This window comes from Lepidochelys kempii, chromosome 8 (genome assembly GCF_965140285.1).
Source record: "Lepidochelys kempii isolate rLepKem1 chromosome 8, rLepKem1.hap1, whole genome shotgun sequence".
Lineage (NCBI taxonomy): Eukaryota > Metazoa > Chordata > Testudines > Cheloniidae > Lepidochelys > Lepidochelys kempii.
Genome location: NC_136387.1, coordinates 8,002,372 through 8,014,534, shown reverse-complemented (window position 1 = coordinate 8,014,534; position 12,163 = coordinate 8,002,372). Strand labels below are relative to the sequence as shown.

General features: G+C 41.7%; 1 protein-coding gene across 1 annotated transcript in view; it reads left to right on the top strand.

Moving 5' to 3' along the window:
- The first annotated feature begins 7,988 nt into the window (after window positions 1-7,988).
- The window catches only part of CANX (calnexin), a 57,470-nt gene continuing 53,295 nt past the window's right edge, over window positions 7,989-12,163 (top strand). Inside the window, exon 1 of the mRNA XM_073355391.2 lies at window positions 7,989-8,199. The gene's annotated coding sequence lies outside the window, so the exon portion shown is untranslated. The remainder of the gene's footprint in view (window positions 8,200-12,163) is intronic.

Sequence of the window (12,163 nt, the reverse complement as noted above, 5' to 3'; positions counted from 1 at the left end):
TGCAATGAATGGCTAAGTTGTTTCAAGGTTCTCTCTCTAGAGGAAATTCACCCATAAACAGAGAGTTCACTCTTTGGTCTTGTCTTTACTAGGGAATAAGATATGTTCATTCTGACCTTATGTTCACTAATCATCATAACTAACATGAAGTAAAATCCTAGCAAAGGCCAGGCAATGCCAGCTACAGTAATAACACATTAGCAGGTCAAGGTAAACCCTGTACTCCCATATAATCTCTACCTTGATCTGCTAACTAGTGTGAAACCTATAAACTGCCTTGTCCTCAATAGGATTTTATCACGTTTTAGCTAGCAGGAGGTAAGAACATCCCTTTTTCCTTGTGTGGTTATACCTTATGTTAAGGGGAGAGCTCACCTGAAAGTGATGGTATAGCCCTCAGCAAGCCTATCTGAAACACTCGGGTTTTAAATCTATAAAATTGATATTGGAATGTGTCTCATAACAGTACAGAGAGTTCAAACCAAGCATGAGAACATTGAAGCCGATATATGACACAGAAGGAAATAAAATGTACATTGCATAACTTCAGCGTGACTTCCTTTGCTTCCTCTGCTCCTTGAAGTAAATTTGATTTAATCAGATAAAAATAAGGCAAAGTTAATAACTAAATTTGGGGGCTAGTCTGCAAAATTTGGGTCCAGATCTGAACTTTATCATCATTTCATGGAGCTGGAGTGTGGGAGTTTTGATTTGAGCCATTAGAGAAATAAAGACCAGCTGAGAAGTTGGGGTCCAAAGTAGCATCCAAATTCCCTTATAGTTTGTGGTCAGGTTTCTGGTGTTTGATTCAGTCCCATCTCTTGTAATAACACAAAAGATATAAATAGCTTTAAAAAGTAGCTCATGGTGTATTTTTCTGATGAAGAGAAATGCACTTTTCGAAGCCATGTATTTTAATCTTGTCTCTGGATTTCTTTTTCTTCCCCTGATCAAGTTGAGTTTGAAACTGACATGTCTGGGTATTATTTAGACCACACTGACCTACTTCTTCCAGCCTCTTGGCCCTTTTGATATGGATGCTGCTACTATGGTAACCTGTGTAACATGCAGGCATCACAAAGGAAGGTCTTCATTAAATGAGCCCTATGCATCAGTTACTGCTTTCAGTTTCACATCAGGCTTCTTTCACAAACACACCCAGTTAGAAAGTTAGCAGTTCAGTTTCCAGGGGAAGCACAGGGATATGCTCATTCTATCCCACCCAGCTGTGTCTTCAGGGTCCTGGATTGCCGTCCTTTGTTGCTTAGATATAGTCCATCACTAAATCCTGTAGCACAGCATTAGGTAATTGTGTTGCTAGTGACTGTTTATCAACAGGCAGCTGACTGAAGGCTGACAAGTTTGTGTGCATGTGTATATCTGCCTGTTTACACATGCACTTGCATGTTAAATCATATGGGCATATGAAAATATACACGCACACACATTTTTGAGGTTGAAATTAGGCCCTAGCCATCTCTGAAAACCTTGTGTTAAGTGTTTATGGGGACTGTGGTTGGTGTGTAACAAAGAGATCACAGCATAATAGGGCCTTTCGCAAGCCCTCTGCACTTGGATGAATTTAATCCTCAATGGCAAAATAACCACATTTCCCCTGAGTCAACATGACTAATCATGAAATGCTTTTTACAGGAACATATTTGTCAATCTTTCCTCCCATACACAACAGTAGCCCTTGTGACTTCGTAAACAGCGCCACCTGGTGAGATGCTGGCCCTAACGCAGCCCCAGAAAGGAAAGAGCCGGCTTTGGCCAGAGCATTTGTTGTTCAAAGCAGACACACAAATGCCTTTTGATCCCACCTATCTGATCCCCAAACAAGAGTAGCAGAACCAGCATAAGTAGATTTCTACTGAAACTGAACATGTCCTTTGTGGAGACATCTGTAAAGCAGCTTTTGGCAGTCAGAAGCTGTAGAGTTGGAAGTGTGCTCCCACGGTAAGAACAGAGAATCCTGGGTTTTATTCCCAGCTCTGTCACTGTGCAAACTATTTCAGTATCTCAGTATCCCTATCTGCAAAATGAAGATAATGCCATGGGCAGATGCCTTCCCTGTTCTAAAATGAAGGACACACACTGTGCAGAGTACAAATCTCACCTCAGGCGTTGGCTTTATTATAAGATTGTGTCAGTGTTACCAACACCAAACATTCAAAAGTCGTGAATCTGGCCCCAAAAATCATGAGACTGTTTATTTCCCTTTTGGTCTTTGAGCCTTTAGGGTGCACTTGGGTCACATTTTCAAACTTTTTTCTGCAACCACGAGAACTAGAAACTTCCTTATTTTTAAAATGGAAGCTGAGTTTCTCTGTAATCACTTGACTCTGGAAACTGCAGTTTCGGTTAAAACACCAAACACTACCAGACTCTCAATAAACTTGTGAGAACTGGCAACATTGTTGTGTATCATTATTAAATCCTGTTACAATTTTCAAACACCACTATGCTCCAAGGGTAGAAAGGGCCAAAATAGGGTGAAAGGTCAAACACTCCAGTTCAATCTCTGTGACTTTTTTACATTTTCTGGGGAGAGAGAAGGAAAGAGGGGCTATGCCCCACAATTGATTAACAACATAAAGCCATAAGGAAGGAGAGGGATGGAAGTACAAGAATGCGTTAACAGATTTAATGCAAAATCTTGATCCCATTGAAGTCAATACAAAACTTTGACATCAGTGAAACCAAGATTTATCCCTTAATGTTCATCATAGACCATCCAGCTAGTCACCCTAGGGCAAACAGTAAGGGCCTGATCCAAAGCCCATTGAAGTGAATGGGAGTCTTTCCAGTGACATCAGTAGGCTTTGGACCAGGCCCTGAGAATGTGCCAAGGAAAAGGTCTGTCCCAAACCCTCAGTGGAACATAGTTTTATTTTTCACCTGTATTCTAATGTAGGCAAATGTCACATTCTCAGAATGCATATCAACTATGATTGGGTAACTGGCTTCTCCTTTCTGCCCTTGTGCTCTCATACCTACTTCTAGCCTTCTAATTCTCTAGATACTGCAACCTGTACAAAGGCTTTCCCTAAAGTCCCTGTATGTCTGTTAAAACAACAAGCAGTCCGGTGGCACCTTAAAGACTAACAGATTTATTTGAGCATAAGCTTTCTGAAGAAGTAGGGTTTTTACCCACGAAAGCTTATGCTCAAATAAATCTGTTAGTCTTTAAGGTGCCACCGGACTCCTTGTTGTTTTTGTGGATACAGACTAACACAGTTACCCCCTGATGTATGTCTGTTGGTGCAGTGTGCAAAGCATGCGGTAAAATACATTATAAAACAAAAAGAAAAGGAGGACTTGTGGCACCTTAGAGACTAACCAATTTATTTGAGTATACACTTTCGTGAGCTACAGTTCACTTCATCAGTGCATCCGATGACAGGAGCTGTAGCTCACGAAAGCTTATGCTCAAATAAATTGGTTAGTCTCTAAGGTGCCACAAGTACTCCTTTTTTTTTTTGCGAATACAGACTAACACGGCTGCTACTCTGAAACCTATTATAAAACAACTTTATTTGATATCAGAGAGACAGGATGGGTGAGGTAATATCTTTTATTGGACAAACTTTTGAGCTACACCGCACTCTTCTTCAGGTTTTGTCCCTTTTAGGGATGGGAGGTGAACCCAGGTGAATGCACTTCTGAACTCTGGGTCTTCGCTGACCAAGAATAACCAACTGTGAGTGGGGTGAAGCAGAGGGCATGGGGAGTGGCATGTTAAAGGGATATTCCTTTGTCAGACTTTCACACCACAAGGTGGGAAACTGAGTAAAGAACACCACCCAACATATTGCAGGATGGGTGTTTGCTTATGGATACATGCTTTCGAATCATGGTTGTGTTTTCGCAGATGAATGCTGGTTTCCCTTTCCCTTGTAATAGAAGTTTTATTTTGTTATATGTAGATTCAGTGCTTGTGAGTGGGGAAGTCTGGCCTCTTAATGGCACCCAAGGTTGTGTTAATTTTTCCAGATTACTTGGTGGGGACTCAATCTGGTTCTGTTTTGTATTGTTAAGAGGAACCCCTAGATATTGAACCCAGCCCTTGTAGTTGCCAGCTCCACCTGAGTAGTTTGATAGCTTGTCTCTTTCACCAACAGAAGTTGGTTCAATAAAATATACTACTTCACCCACCTTGTCTCTCTAATATCCTGGGACCAACAGGGCTACATTGCAAAGAACAATGGAAGATATAAAATTTTATTTGATATAGTGAGTGTCCCGTAATGCTGTACCTAGCTATTAAAATTTACAAGCCAGCAGTTTATGGCATAAGTGACTGAAAACAGCTCTGAAAAGATATTGTAGATTAAATAATATTGAAGCATTCAGTCAGTGATAAGACCAACAGCTGAGGAGAACAGACATTTAAACCATGGCTACGCTAGAGATTTACAGTGGTGCAGCTGTCCCAATGCAGCTGAGCCGCTGTAAGATATCTAGTGTAGACACTCTAAGCCGATGGGAGAGAGTTTTCCTGTCAATTTAATTAATCCACCTGCAATGAGTGGCGGTAGCTATGTCAGCAGTAGAAACTCTCCCACTGACATAGCACTATATACACCAGCACTGAGGTTGGTGTAACTTATGTCACTCAGGGGGGTGGCTTACTTACACACCCCTGAATGACATAAGTTATACTACAAGGAGTCCAGTGGCACCTTAAAGACTAACAGATTTATTTGAGCTTGAGTATAAAACCCACTTCTTCAGATGCATAGAGTGAAAATTACAGATGCAGGCCTTATTATACTGACACATGAAAAGAAGGGAGTTACCTCACAAGTGGAGAACCAGTGGTGACAGGGCCAATTCAATCAGGGTGGATGTAGCCCACTCCCAATAATTGATGAGGAGGTGTCAATTCCAAGAGAGGGAAAGTTGCTTTTGTAGTAAGCCAGCCACTCCCAATCCCTATTCAAGCCCAAATTAATGGTGTTAATTTGCAAATTACTTTTAGTTCTGCATTTTCTCTTTGAAGTCTGTTTCTGAAGGTTTTTTTGTAGATCATTGATGATGTGCTGGAGAGGTTTTAGCTGGGGACTGTATGTGATGGCCAGTGGTGTTCTGTTATTTCCTTTGTTGGGTCTGTCCTGCAGTAGGTGACTTCTGGGTACCCGTCTTGCTCTGTCAATCTGTTTCCTCACTTCCCCAGGTGGCATTGTTGTTTTAAGAATGCTTGATAAAGATCTTGTAGGTGTTTGTTTCTGTCTGAGGGATTGGAGCAAATTCGGTTGTATCTTAGGGCTTGACTGTAGACAATGGATCATGTGATATGTCCTGGATGGAAACTGGGGCATGTAGGTAAGTATAGTGGTCAGTAGGTTTCTGGTATAGGGTGGTGTTTATGTGAACATCACTTATTTGCACTGTAGTGTCCAGGAAGTGAATCTCTTGTGTGGACTGGTCCAGGCTGAGGTTGATGGTGGGGTGGAAATTGTTGAAATCCAGGTGGAATTCTTCAAAGGGCCTCCTTCCCGTGGGTCCAGATGATGAAGATATCATCAATGTAGCACAAGTAGAGGAGGGGCGCTAGGGGACAAGAGCTGAGGAAGCGTTGTTCTAAGTTAGCCATAAAAATGTTGGCATATTGTGGGGCCATGCGGGTACCCACAGCCGTGATGCTGACTTGAAGGTATAAGTTATCCCCCAAATCTGAAATGGTTGTGGGTGAGGACAAAGTCACAAAGCTCAGCCACCAGGTGTGCCGTGACCTCATCAGGGATACTGTTCCTGACAGCTTGTAGTCCATCTTCATGTGGAATATTGGTGTAAAGAGCTTCTACATCCATGGTGGCCAGGATGGTGTTTTCAGGAAGATCACCAATACATTGTAGTTTCCTCAGGAAGTCAGTGGTGTCTCGAAGATAGCTAGGAGTGCTGGTAGCATAGGGTCTGAGGAGAGAGTCCAAATAGTCAGATAATCCTGCTGTAAGAGTGCTGATGCCTGAGATGATGGGTCATCCAGGGTTTCCAGGTTTATGGAGCTTGGGTAGCAGATGGAATACCCCTGGTCGGGGCTCTGGGGGTGTGTCCATGTAGATTTGTTCCTGTGCTATAGCAGGGAGTTTCTTGAGCAGATGATGTAGTTTCTTTTGTACTCCTCAGTGGGATCAGAGGATAGTGGTCTGGCAGCCTCCTGTTCATAATCCGACCTGTTCATTATGACTATAGCACCTCCTTTGTCAGCCCCTTTGATTATAATGTCAGAGTTGTTTCTCTGACATTCTCTGTTGATAAGTTATACTGACATAAATGGTAGAGTAGTCATAGGCTAAGAGTTGTAGTTAAGGAGGAAAAGCATAATGATTCTTATTGCCAATCTCAAGGGCTCAAAAATGTCAGGTTTTAAAAAAAAATTAGATTGTCTTAAAATTAGGAGATTTTAAAAATAATTAATGTTGGGTTCTTTTTATTTGGCTTCTGACTTTTGAGCTTTTAAAGGGTCACATTTTCAAGCTTTCTTCACATCCATGTGAGGTAGACATTTTTTTTTTAAATGAAAGCTGTAATTCTCCCATAATCACCTGACTCTAGGAGCTGGGGCTTTAACAAACATCAGCTCTTGCAAGACTTGCAATAAAATTGCAAGTTGGCAACACAGAACAAGTAGATCTTCAAAATACTTTACAAACTAGAAAATCCTCACACCTATGTGTAAAAAGAAAAGGAGGACTTGTGGCATCTTAGAGACTAACAAATTTATTTGAGCATAAGCTTTCGCCTATGTGTGTTAACAAATAAGTCATGATCTTGCTTTACAGATGGGGAAACTGTAAGCCATTAAGTAACTTGGCCACAGTCATACTTCAAGTCAGTGGCAGAACCAAGATCAGAATTCAGGAGTTGCTGACTGTAACCCAGTTCCATGCTCTAACCACTAGGCTTTACGGCCTCTCTATTTTCAAGTAAAAGAACTCAGTGAGGCAAAGAGATACAAGAAAATTATCTTCCAGCTAACTTGTGTCAGGAACTGCAGGGGAGAAAACTCTTGCCCCACCAAATTTGAAGGCATCACGAGAAGGGACAAAGGGAAGACTGGCAATAGACGAGCTTAGGGAAGCAGGAAAGAGATAGGATGCATGCTGTTAAAACCATTTTAAACTGTGGAAGGATGGTGAAGTGGGGAGAATGTTAACTTGGGACATGTGAGAGCTAGCTTGAATTCCCTGCTTTGCGACAGATTTCCTATGGGACTGCGGGCAAGTCACTTGGACCTGATTACTACAGGCTGATTTTACTGGTATAACTATTTTGGTTACTGAAATAGTTTTACGTGAAAAACCCTGAGTGTGTATGCAATTATACTGGTATAAAGCATCTTTCTAGTGCTATAACTATGTGAACACATGCATGGGTTGTATTGCTTCAACTTTACCAATACAGTACAACTTCTTTGAGTAGATAAGGCCTTTTTCTCTCTGGCCCAAATCCTCAAAGATATTTAGGCACCTAACTCCCATTGGTCTCAGGGGAATTAGGTGCCTAGATACTTTTGAGGATCTGACCCTCTGTGCCTCAGTTCCCCATGTGTAAAATGGGATCAGTATATTAAAGACTGAGAGGTGCTCGGACAGGCAGAAAGGCCCAGATAGATGCCTAAATACCTTTGAGGATGTGGGCTGTTGCTCCTGAAATGAATGGGGCAGGAGCCACTGCAGTAGCTTGTGAATGGCACTAAAACACATATTGGTCGCATGATAGCAGGGAGACTGTGTTGCTTTGATTGTTCTTTTACATCTATTGGCATGGTGCCTGTCATGCTTTTAGATTGTGTCTCAGTCTCATGCTGAGTCCTATGGTTTGATTAAAGATCATTAAGCAGCAGTGGGATGAAACATCACTGAATGACAGGTTTCAGAGTGGTAGCCGTGTTAGGGGGAGGAGCTTTCGTTTTGCACAGAGTACTTAATACACAGGACAGTAAGACACAAATTCCGAGTCACAGCACCTTTAAAGGGAGAATGGGTTAGAAGGTGTTTCCATGGGATTCAGAGACACTCGGTACTTGGTGCCAAAGCCCCTCAGATTCTTATGCTCCTCCAAAGGCGAGAGAGGAGAAGAAGAAAGCTTGCTGTAGTCCCTTCCTATTGCTGAGTCATTAACTTCTTTTTGCTGAGTCATTCTGCAGCTGTGTCTGACAAACCAGGAGACAGACAAGCAGGAAGGCTCAAGGTAGGTAGCATCTGCAGACTGAAATGGCTGGGTTGTAAAACTGGCTGATTATGTGAAAGATGGAACTGGCCTCTGGAGGAGTGGTAAGCACTGCACCTTGAATTTAAATCAGGCAGCAATGCTGTGAACAAAGAAGGGGGAGCTGCAGTGGCAGTCTGGAATTGGCTATTTTGTTTTAACTCTAGAACTGGTAGGTTATTTTGGTTACAATGTGGGTGGGTGGGATAAAGTTTAAAATATTATGTAGTTTGTTGGTATAAAGAATTAAGAAACATCTCGCCATGTGACAGATGTTGTGAAATGTCTGTTCACCACTTATGTTAAAAAGACACTGTCAGTGTTAACGTCAAGGTCCATCTTGTTTAAGATTTTTATAAAAACTGTTAGAAGAAAACTATCTTGCTGTTTATATTGCTGTACCACCCATTGATCTCCCTCAGGATGGGGATATTGTGCCAGGTCACTGTGCAGCTGTTTTTGTTTGCATTTGAACCTTGTTCTGCAAGTGTTTGCTACCCCAGACACTGCAAGGAGGCGCATGAAAGCCAGGAAGTGAAAGTGATTTATCATCTTCCATTGTTGTATGCAGTGTTGTTTTCACCATGTTGGTCCATGGATATGAGAGAGAGAGACAGCTTTCAAGCCTCACAGAGCTCTTCTCTCTCACCAGTAAAAGTGGGTCCAGTAAAAGATATCACCTCACACACCATATCTCACTAAAGTGAGTCAGTTTTACCGTTCAAACTGAGTGAAATACAAGAAAGCAGGGACTATAAAAATTTTGAAATGAGTCATTTAAAAAAACCCTTTTGATTTTCATAATCTTTGGTGTTGCATGTTACACAGTCAGAAAAGTGGTTTGGTGGGTGTTTTAGGTAAAATTTATTATTTGGTAGCATGCTATGTTAATGGCTTTTTGCACTGTGGAAATGAGGTGGAGTCCCCCTTGTAACAAATAATATTAACACATATATAGTGCTTTTGTTTTTTAAAGCTACAGTACTGAGATTCAGGGTCTGGTTTTCAAAAGAGCTCAGCACACTGGATGCGGAATTCTTTTGAAAATCTGGCCACAAGTATGAGTGCTGAGCTCTCCAAAATCTGATCCTTTGGGATTCACTTTTAGAGGGGCTGAGCCTCCAGAACTCCAGATGAAGTCAACAGCTGCAAGTGCTCAGTGCTTCTGGCAATCAGGCTGTAATTTATAAAGCCTCACAAAACCCCTCCTCTGGGAGATAAAAAGTAGCCCTGTTCTCAGGTAGAAAAAGGAAGGCAGAGATGTCATGTGTTTTGCCCAAGACCAAACAGCCAGTCACGTTTTTTTATTCTGTGTGCTGCAGGTGGACTTGAAGAATGCACCACAAATTATTTTATTTTATTATTTTATTATTTTTATTATTTATTTATTATTTTATTTTATTTATTTCAACAATTTCCATCCCACCATCAACTTCAGCCTGGTCCAGTCCAGGCTGGACCATTTTTCTCCTCCTGTATTTTTATTGAGGCTGGTTTACATACATATGGTTGCATGGTAATGTTTGAAATAAACACAACATAATTGCTATAGTGTTACTCAGTCTGATTTACAGACCTTCCCACCCGGGGACAGGGGTTATTAACTGATGGGGTTATTGTCCCTCTAGAGGGATATTTGTAAACTTACCTTTGGTCTCCTGATATGTACAAGGAGAGGGTGTTCTATTAAAGCTCTGAACACACCATTTCACAGCCATAAATATGCCGATCACCACCTGAAGTGTTCAATGTAGATTTTTCTCATGAGCGCACAAAGCTTTTTTTAATCTGTGAGCGAAGGCATTTTCCAGGAAAAAGAAAGGCATTCTCCTTGTGGTCCTTGAATGGCTTTTCTCAGGTGTGGTCCTGGGAGAGAACATGGCTCTCAAGAAATTAAACAGTAAATGCCTAGCTGAAAAACATTCAAGCGACAGCCTCCGCGGAGGAGTAAGAATGTACTGTACTGGTTATTATAGTGGGGGGGCGGCAGCAGCACTGGAGGTGAGGTTGAGCTTAGTTTACTTTTTGACAGCCAATTTTTCGAAGTGCTCTAAAATCCACACGCTTACTTTGAGTCGCCTGGAAACTTGCTGTGCTTCACCAAGGTCCAGGATCGGGTTAATGGTACAAAGTTTAGATTGTTAGGACAAAGGTTTCCTGATGTAAAACCTTACTTAAATCATGGGACATCAAAATTTTATAGTTTTTATATATATACACACACACACACAAACACACTTTCTATATTATTTATTTAGTAAGGAAGGATTAATAGATTTACAAATCCTTGCCATGTATAAATCAAACAAAACAGCATTACAACAGTGAGCTTTTGTTTAAAGAGACATTCAGGAATGCAGTCACCAGATCTCTCTGGATTTAATATTTTTTGCCTACAACTCGGGCTCACCTATGGCTCTGATCTTCCCCAAACATATGCCAGCTCAGATCACCCTCCTGAAGCTGATCTCAGCTTGCATCTGGCACCCACTGCTCCTTTGGGGAAGCAATATTTTAAGAAGTTATTCAGGGTAGAGAAGTTGGATCTACAGTGTGGTTCAAGCCAAGTGGATGAGCCAGAGTAACAAGGTGGCTGAGGTAATATCTGGTGTCTCTCACCAACAGAAGCTGGTCCAATAAAAGATATCACCTTAATCACCTTGTGTCTCTAATAACCATGGACTGACATGGCTACAAGAACAATGTAAGAGCCAGAGTAAGTAATTTGTGCACATGCAGCAAGATTGGGGCTCTGTCGCAAGCCAGATGTTGGAGTATGTGGGTGGCTCATGGTGACATACTGTGGCCATTGAACCCACCTGGCACCCACATAAAACAGCAACTTATGTTTATCCTGAAAAATACACAAGCAGCATATTTAACTATTTATAGGTTTCAGAGTAACAGCCGTGTTAGTCTGTATTCGCAAAAAGAAAAGGAGGACTTGTGGCACCTTAGAGACTAACCAATTTATTTGAGCATAAGCTTTCGTGAGCTACAGCTCACTTCATTGGATGCATACTGTGGAAACTGCAAAAGACATTATATACACAGAGACCATGAAACAATACCTCCTCCCACCGCACTCTCCTGCTGGTAATAGTTTATCTAAAGTGATCACTTTCCTTACAATGTGTATGATAATCAAGTTGGGCCATTTCCAACACAAATCCAGGTTTTCTCACCCTCCCCCCCACACACACACAAACTCACTCTCCTGCTGGTAATAGCCCATCCAAAGTGACCACTCTCTTTACAATGTGTATGATAATCAAGGTGGACCATTTCCAGCACAAATCAAGGTGGACCATTTCCAGCACAACAAAAAGTTCCCAGAAGTCACCTACTACAGGACAGGCCTAACAAAGAAAATAACAGAACGCCACTAGCCATCACCTTCAGCCCCCAACTAAAACCCCTCCAACGCATTATTAAGGATCTATAACCTATCCTGAAGGATGACCCAACACTCTCACAAATCTTGGGAGACAGCCCAGTCCTTGCCTACAGACAGCCCCCCAACCTGAAGCAAATACTCACCAACAACCACATACCACACAACAGAACCACTAACCCAGGAACCTATCCTTGCAACAAAGTCCGTTGCCAACTGTGCCCACATATCTATTCAGGGGACACCATCACAGGGCCTAATAACATCAGCCACACTATCAGAGGCTCATTCACCTGCACATCCACCAATGTGATATATGCCATCATGTGCCAGCAATGCCCCTCTGCCATGTACATTGGTCAAACTGGACAGTCTCTACGTAAAAGAATAAATGGACACAAATCAGATGTCAAGAATTATAACATTCATAAACCAGTCGGAGAACACTTCAGTCTCTCTGGTCACGCAATTACAGACATGAAGGTCGCTATCTTAAAACAAAAAAACTTCAAATCCAGACTCCAGTGAGAAACTGCTGAATTGGAATTCATT